The sequence below is a fragment of the Pteropus medius genome, unplaced genomic scaffold, assembly GCF_902729225.1.
Source record: "Pteropus medius unplaced genomic scaffold, Ma_sr-lr_union100, whole genome shotgun sequence".
Lineage (NCBI taxonomy): Eukaryota > Metazoa > Chordata > Mammalia > Chiroptera > Pteropodidae > Pteropus > Pteropus medius.
In genome coordinates, this window is record NW_024354502.1 from 21,251,351 (window position 1) to 21,260,351 (window position 9,001).

Here is a 9,001-nt window from a genome sequence, read left to right on the forward strand (position 1 = left end):
TTTCTGCTTTCTCTCTCCCTTATTCTTCAAATACAGTTAGTCACCCAATTCTAACAGTTCTTTCAAAATATCTTGTCCAAGCCCTAGTTACAACATGAAGAGCTATAGTACTAGTTCTACATCTATCTTACACCCCCAGTGGGCTTTCCTTATTGACCAAAGGGAGTGAGTGCCAGTTTTGATTTGTGTTTTAATTATACACTAAATTTTAATTTTATAAAAAATTTTCTGAGTAACAAATTTTGCTAAGCATTTTTTATACATTGTCTTAAGAGGAAGGTTTGAGTATTATTCTCATTCAATAGTAAAAAATGTATGGTAAAAGATCATATAATAAGTGTTTTTCAGATCAACAGACTGGAGTCTATGGCCATGCCAACCTGAACACGCCCAATCCCATCTGATCTCGGAAGCTAAGCAGGGTCGGGCCTGGTAAGTACTTGGATGGGAGGCCACCTAGGAAGACCCGGTGCTGTAGGCATAAAAAAAAAAATCAGATCAACAGACTGGGGATGATATGATTTGCCCCAAAATATTAACGGCGTATGTTTTCCAACTTTGTTAACTTCTGCCTGATCCAAACTGACTCCTGACTCAAAGAGAGCTCCAGACATCCAGGTCTTAAAGATGGGGTCTATTTTATTCCTAGATATCTAGGGATTCAGTACCTTTCCTACAACTCATGCCCACCCATCCTACCCCACCCACCCCAAAGTTCCTGCCTAGTAAACACACGAACCCTAGTGAAGCATTTCTTCTCTTTTTTCTGCCACACACGACCTGCTCACTTTCTCCACTGCATTGCTGAAACACCTTCAAAGCATCACCACTGCCATCAAACCCCTGCCTTCCTCCCCGGTGAGCAAGAAAGTGCTCATTGTTCCACTCAGGAACTAGAACCTAGGTTATCATCGAAGATACATGAGGTTTCAGTATAATTATTTTGACTCCATCTTTTGATGTTATCCATATTTTAACATCTGCCTCTTTTTTGTAGCTCTAAAAAGAAAATCATATGACTTTCAGCCTCTTTTAATTACTGAATAATATATTCAATGCAGTATGAAATTTTGTCTCTAGGACCCTCATCTCTGACACCCCATCCCTAACATTTATCCCTCAGGATGCTGTGCCATTCTTCATGGGAAGTCTGGCCATGTAACCAGCCTGCCTGAGCTGGGCAAGGCTTCTTCTCAAAGCCATGTTATTTGGTCCTGTACACCCTGCTCCACTTATCTTAAAGGGAAAGTTTGGCCCCCCCAAATCAACTCCAATACTCTACCACCTACTTCTCCCTCTCTCTTTCCAATTGCTTTCTCTGTTACCCCAGAGGACCCTTCCAAGCTCAGTAAACAAATTCAGCCCCACGACATTTACCCCCTCTCTTCTAGAGTCTCTCATCAGAGTCGCGCTTGCCTAAACTTACACAACAAAATCATGGCAAAAAAAAAAAAAGTCACAATACTCCAGCTCTTTTGCTCCCAGGAGGTCTCTCAAGCAAACTGACTCTGTTGAATTAACTGAAGATGCCTGCCTCTCTGTGATATATATTTTTAGACTATTGGTCTGTCATAATCAACTCTTTTGTGCTACTTCATTTTTTATTAAAAATTGTAGGCATAGCTACCAAAAGACCAACAGCAACATTGAGACATAATTTCTCAGTCAGCAACAAAGGGGCTCATAGGAAGGGAAGGCAAACAATCAGGGGGAAAAAGGCCTGTGGACAGACTTGCCACCACTTCAAGAACAGTGTGAGTCAGAACAGACAATCACAAGAGTGTTAACTGGGGCACTGACAGGACAAATCTCCTTCCATATTAATTCATAAAGATGTTTATGCCCCAGTTACCATTTGAAACATTTACTTATTTGGGGGAGTGTTGGGATCTATGACCTAGTTTCAGTTTACCTGTTTGTGTGGCGTATAGCCTCCACATTCACAGGCACAGAGCCATTCCATTTTAGTTCAGAAATTTAGGCAGAAATTATCTTTCAGGACCACTCCTGTGTAAGAGTCAGGAGCAATAGAAAGATTTTTTTCTCTCTCCATCTCTCATCTCTCCATCCCTCCCCATACAGCCTCTAGCCCCTACTGGCTGGACTAGAATTCTTTAATCAGCTCTTCATCCTTGAGCACGATCAAATGAGTTTTGCACTAAGTTAAAATGGAACTATCACAAGAAGAGGTACACATTAAGTCTTACCGGTCACTTGCATTTTGATAAAAATTAGTTAATTATATCTCTTTTCCACTTTCTACAGAGCAAGATTTTAGAAAAGAGAAAAGAGCAAATGGATCATGGACACCATGGAGGTATAAAGGTCATGGAAGAGTCTACAATCCAGGTGCCTGCATCACAATCTCGCCAAAAGCAGGGTCATGGCTATTCTTATTTCCAATTCTGTTACTCCCTTTAGCCCCATGTGATATACAAGAGACAAATAGCTCACTACTCCATGTCACTATCTAAAAAGTAAGAAGAAGAAAGAATCAATGGATTGCAAGGGGAGAGCCAAAAAGACATCAAGCCAATTGTTTGGGGTGAGCTACTATTTTCTAAGGTTAGTCTTATTTTCTTACTTATCAATAACCTATGCAAATTCATGTCTTCAAGTGACCTTTATTGTCAGAGTTACAGGAGCCAATAGATGAATAACAAATACGTAGTGTTTCCTGGAGTGAGAAGGGAAAGGAGGAAGTAACCCTGTAGCCATCATTTTGAGAACTTGAGCTTAATATTTTATGAAAAGTTGGCACCCGAGGTCTCTGAAATGTGGATGAAGAACAGCCATTTCAAGACTGCAAGCAGTTTTCTTCAAGCAAGGAGATCTAAGAGGCCAGTCAGGACCAGCTACATAATTTGCAAGGCCTAGTGTAAAATTTAAATGCAAGACCATTGTTCACAAATTTGTAACAATTCCAAAATGGTGACAGCGTAGCATTAAACGAATGCCCCATTCTAAGCGCAGGGTCTTGTGAAACTGCACAGATTATAGTCCCATGAAGCCAGCTTTGGGGCCATTTAGTTATTCAAATGTGTGGCATAGACCCTCTTTCAGCATGGAGATCATTAAGACATAACTCCAAAGAGCTAAACAGCTCTATTTAAGAATGATTTTCATGAAGGCAGGAATTTGGACCTTTTAACATACCACCAAATCGCCAGAGCGCAGAGTAGGTGCTCAATACATATGTGTTGGGGAGTGGGGTGGGAAATGAATAAACAAAGATAAAATAATGTGCATGCCATGGGCAGCTGCATCATTATAGACTTTACTGTTTGTTTTCAATCTTTCTGTGTAGGAAACTAACTTGTAAGTACAGGTAGATTGTTGCCTGTGCTTATGAAGACAGCAATATTCTTTAGGAAGTGTTTAGTAAAGAAAACCAAAGAGCTGTTTGCATTAAAGAATTTAAGAGAATCTGGGCACGATGGTGCTCTGGAGTCAAGAGGACCAAATGCAGCTCCAGTGGGAAGAGGCCCTTCTCATTGCTGATGAAAGGAAGCTGGATTCATTCTTTCACCACCGCTATTGGAAGCACTGGGAATATGTCTTGAAACATTAGCAGTTACTTAATCTTTCTGTGCCTCAGTTTCCTTCACTACAGAAAATGGTGGGATCATATAGTATTTACCTCCCAGGGCTATTTAAAGGACCAAATGAGTTACACACGTCAAGCCCTTAAAACAGTGCCTAGAACATAGCGAGTGCTATACAAATATTTGCTGCTTATTATAATGTTCTTTGGAAGGACACCGTTGTCCATGGCAACTGTGAAGCCCTTTCAAGCACCTTCCAAGACAGTAAACATTGATGAAGGGAACAGGAACAGAAGAGGAGGAACAGACTGAACAATATCAAAAAGCAAGTGTGTGACCACTTTGTCCCTCATCTCCTACCTTAGCAAGTTGCCAGAAATAGCTAGGAAAGAAGAGTTCTTGGGGAATGGAGGGGAATAGGGGCTGGCAGACAGCAAACACAGGAACTTCAAGGCTCCAGTGTTATCGTGTGATTTGACTTGTATATTAAGACTAGAGGCAGAGTTGCATGGTGGGAGTCAACACACGCTGGTGGTTATGAGCAAGTGTTCTGGAATCGGACTTTCTGGATTCAAGTCCTGGTCTATCATGAGGTCAAATTAATCTAATGGTACAACTAGAATCCAGCCCTGAGTGATAATCCTTCTTCTAAAAGCTCAAAGTTGAACTAAATTCCCATAGAACAAATCGTGTTTTCCTAAATTCCCACAGAACAAATCTGTGTTTGAGTAACCAAAACGACAACTGACCCAACTGGCACCTGTGTGTGAATCAGGAAACGTCTGCATTTCCTGAGCCTGACAAAGCTCAAGCTAGACTTTATTCCCAATTCACCCCCTTTTCCAGGAACCCTTGTTCACAGTATGAAACCTTAACAACTATACTCACGACACAGTTAACCACCTTAGTTATTATTTTAGTCTGGAAAAAAAAACTTCGAAGAAAAATGTTATTTAATTAAAAAATTAAAGTTCATGAATTTTGCATAAATTTTTGCAAGTATTCAAGTTGGAAAATGACCAGGGACATCGACTCCTAGAAGTTCTAACCAGTCTTACTCTCTTAAACAAAATATATCATCCTTCCTAAAAGAAGTGTCAATAAATGCTTTGCCAAACAGAGATTGGAATTGAAAAATAGTGGTTACTCTTACCAATTGTTTACAAGGCTTAAATGAATAGTAATAATTTTCCCCATGAATTCTTTAGGCAAAAAAAATTGTAAGAGTAATTTGAGACAGTCGTATGGTAAATTATCTGCATGCCTTTAAAATAGGAAAAGATACATACATTAAAATATTTTCTACATGTAATTTAGGTAGAGCTATAAGTTATAATTAAGTGAATAGTAAGAGATGTGAAATCCTTATATTAGGAGAGTAGAAATGATTTAAAATTTCACAGTTACCACTGATTGTGTATATTTTCCTGACGTATGTTCTCCAGTGACCTGGAACAGTCCTGTCACAATCGTTTCCCAGCAGCGGGCATTTCTTTCCCTGGCAGTGTGGACAGATGAGTGCTGAACTGAGTCAGGATATAGGGGTTTTGGTTGGCACTTTGCAACCAACCCTCTGGACTGCCTGGAATGATCTTCCTTCTGTTCTCCATCTGGTAAACTTCTATTCATCTTTCAAGACTCAACTCAAATGCCACCTCCTCTGAGAAGCCTTCAGGGACTCCTCCAGGAAAGTCTGGATTCCCATATATTTTGCTCATATCTCTTTTATAGTATTTTTGCTGTTTCATAATTTTGGTTTCCCCAACATGGTTTTCTGACTAAAATATAACTTTCTCGAGGCCAGGTAAGAGGACCTGCTATATTTTTTCTCTAGCACCTAATACTTTACTTGACAAAATGAAAGATTAAATGAATGAACAAGTTGTGTGACCCTAGGCAACTCACACGGCCTCTCTGTTACTGCATTTTCTCCGTCTCTAAAAAGAAGGCATCTGTCTGTTTTCACAAGTTTGCAGCCAGTCTGAATGCTCCTTGAACACATAACATTCACTACAGATATTCCATCCAGGCCCTTTTCAGTGATAGGGCAGACAGGGTTACCTCTGAGATTCTGCCATGTCTCCTTTGTATTTTCTCCACTCATCTGATTCCCCTACACAACCCAGATATGACTTTTCCACAGGCCCTTGCACTCAGCTACTTGTCAACAGTGTCAAGTTTAGGAGCACAAAGCCTGGAAACAGACTGAGTTAAAATACTGGCTCTAGCACTTACTACTTACATGATCTTTGAGATGTTATTTAACCTATCAATTCCCTAATTTTAAAATAGGAATGATAATAATAAAAATTACATCTACCTCATAGGATGTCTAAGACAGGCTCTGATCAATCAGAATGGATGTCAGTCTTAAACTATCAGCACAGCTATACTAGACATAGGTCCCCTCATGTCCTATGTCTCTCTCTCTAGGGCTGATCCTGTTGTTGAAAATGATCCTGTTTTTGAAAATAAATGAAATAAAAACTTAGTAAAGGATACTCACCCCCCGCCCCTCCCCCAATTATTGCATTATCAATAATGCAAAGGGGAGTGGAGAAATTCAGGTTAAGTCCAGGCCCTAGAAGGCTTAGCTCAAGACAGGTTTCTAAGCTCTGTCGATTTCACTTTGGCAATGAGTAGTGAGACCAAGCTTTGGAACTTATTCTTCCTGGTTTGTGAAGAGAATATATGTCTATTTAATATCAGAAAACAATATTAGAGGCTTTCTCAAGATTTATAGTTCTCTGATCATATCTGTAACTTAAGAAACTTATTTTAATAATAGTATTTAATATTAAAATAACGCTTTATACTTTTTCCTATAAATCATTTCCTAAGAGTCTCACAAGCCTATGAATAGAGCAGATATTATCTGTCCCATTAAAAAAGTGATCACTAATCTATTGTATGTGGAAATGTCTAACACATAAGCTTTTTGGCAATTCTTTAGAAACTTACATATACATTGATGAACCAGTAGTATTCTCTGGGAAAGTAAGAGAGTAACTCTAATTTTCTTCATCAATTTTCTAGAATTTAATTGTAAATCTTCGATGATTTTAGAGTCTAGGTATAATAACATATTAAATGTGGCTTAGAAATTGCTGCTGTCACAAATAACACATCTCAAGAATATAAGGTAAGTGACTCTTGTAATTGACAGAGCAACATAGAAATAGAGACTTATCTAGTATACAGATTAGGTACAAAATAACATAGCACATTAGTCTGAAATACAATGCTATTAGTTGATCCACAGACCATCTCTCCCATATGGAAGTGAGCATGGTGTTTGGTCACAAATTAGAATTTTACACAACAGAATACATGGTGCGAAATGAATAATCTTTATTCAGGCAATTCACCATTATATTCCCAACCCTCTCTCACTGTTTATTATATTAATATAGCCTTGGCTTTTAAGGGAATGCTTGACAAGTTAAAGCAGATGCCTTAAAAATGTAAGTTTAGGTATAGATATGGATCTGCAGACTAGATATTAATATATACTAGCTGGATTTTCTGTCTTGAATTCTAGATAAGTATTTGTCTGCTGGTAATCTTATTTGATAAGTCCAGAGGAAAAGAATTGTATCATCTTATTACTAAATGTGAAGTTTTCTTATTCTTGAGAGCAAATAAGCTAAGCAATCTTTTTTATTGAACATAAATGATAGAATAATGTTTTGGAAAAATTATAGGAAGTAAGCAGATGAGAAATGGGAGAAAAGCCACATGGGTAAGGAAAACCATGAGCTTTCACCACATACTACAAAATATAAAGGAAATTTTTCTTGGAAGGCCTATGGGTCACTTGATTCAGCAACAGTGATTTATTTTTCATTCAGCAAGGGTTTTAAACTTTGGGAGTACAGCAAGTTTTATGACATATGGTTCTCAGCACCAGCTGTGACAGAGAAAAAGGGCCGTTGATAGAATAATTCTGACTAAGATAATGAGATCCTTAGCTGGCTGCATCTAATAGCCTCACAGGAAATTTTAGGATGGAAACCAGCCAACAAGCACATCTTCATTAGCCCTTTCCTTTGAGTTGGCACAAACAGTAGACACTTATTTATTTCTCTGAAAAATTAATTCCTCTAAAAAATTTTTAATGGAGTCATTTTACATGATAATCCAGCCTATATCTCAAACAGGTAAAAGCTTTAAAATAACTCCCTATCTTGCTAACTTATCTTTGTCCTCATTATGTCATCCTGGGCATTATACTGCAGAAGGTGGAAGACCGAACAATAACAGGAACCATTTGAGATTGGAAGCGCAGTGAGGAAATGACCCACAAGGAACTCTGGGTCCATGTAGACAAGGGTCTCCTATAGCAGACCAGGAATAAGCAATTACAAGCCACAGATGATTTCTCATTAGGGGTGCTTTAGATTGAATCTTTCTGTCTCCGCAAATTCACATGTTGAATCCTAACTGCGATGATATTAAGAGGTGGAGCCTTTGAGAGGTGATAAGGTCATGAGGTCCAAGTCTTTATGAATAGGATTAGTGCCCTTATAAAAGAGACCAAGAAAGCTCTTTTGCCCCTTCCACCATGTGAGTTTACAGGGGAAAGATAGCCATCAGCGAGAAAGTGGGTCCTCACTAGACACCAAATCTGCTGGCACTATGATCTCAGACTTCTCAGCCTCCAGAACTGTGAGAAATAAATGTTGTTTATAAGTCATCTAGTTTATGGTATTTTCGTTATAGCAGCTGGACTAAGACAGGGAATATGACATAATCAGATTGTGCTTCCAAAAATCACTCTGTTGAAAATGTGGAGAACAGACTGGAAGGAAAAGACAATGTGATATCGCTTGGAAGATTCCAGAGATAGGCTGAGAGGGGAAATTTTTTTTTTTTTTTTGAGCAAGGCGACCCTTGGTTGACCTCACAGATTGCAAGAATGTTGTCAGCTTACAATTCCTTATTTATTTATTTTTTTAATTTTTTACACCTACAGCACCTGGTCTTCCTAGGTGGTCTCCCATCCAAGTACTAACCAGGACCGACCCTGCTTAGCTTTTGAGATTGGATGGGATCAGGCTTGTTCACAGTAGCATGGCCATAGACAACAGGAGAAATTCTGAGAGCCTAAACTAAGACAGTGGCTCTGGGGATAGAGAGAAGAAAACAGATTCAACATTTAGTCGACAGGTCCTATTCATTCTCCGAAATATCCTGATCAATTTAGTCAAATGTCCCAATAATGTCTTTTTTAAAATTTTTTAAAATAAATTTATTTATTTAAATTAGTTTCAAGTATACAGCACATTGGTCAGACATCTATAACGTTCATAAAATGATCCCCTCAATTGCCCCCTCCCTCCCCTGGCCCTCCACTTAGCTATCATATTAATGCTAACTGCATTCCCTCTGCCGTGCTCCCCATCCCCATGACTATCAACTACTGATTTGTACTTCTTTAATCCTTCACCCCATTC

At 38.8% G+C, this 9,001-nt stretch overlaps 1 non-coding gene and 1 pseudogene across 1 annotated transcript; one reads left to right on the plus strand and one right to left on the minus strand.

Annotated features, from left to right (window-relative positions):
- Positions 1–362: 362 nt before the first annotated feature.
- Positions 363–481, plus strand: LOC120595846 (5S ribosomal RNA). Its single transcript, XR_005651024.1, has one exon. It is a non-coding gene; the product is annotated as a 5S ribosomal RNA (ribosomal RNA).
- Positions 482–8,511: 8,030 nt separating this feature from the next.
- Positions 8,512–8,630, minus strand: LOC120595805 (uncharacterized; annotated as a pseudogene).
- Between the last annotated feature and the right edge of the window lie 371 nt (positions 8,631–9,001).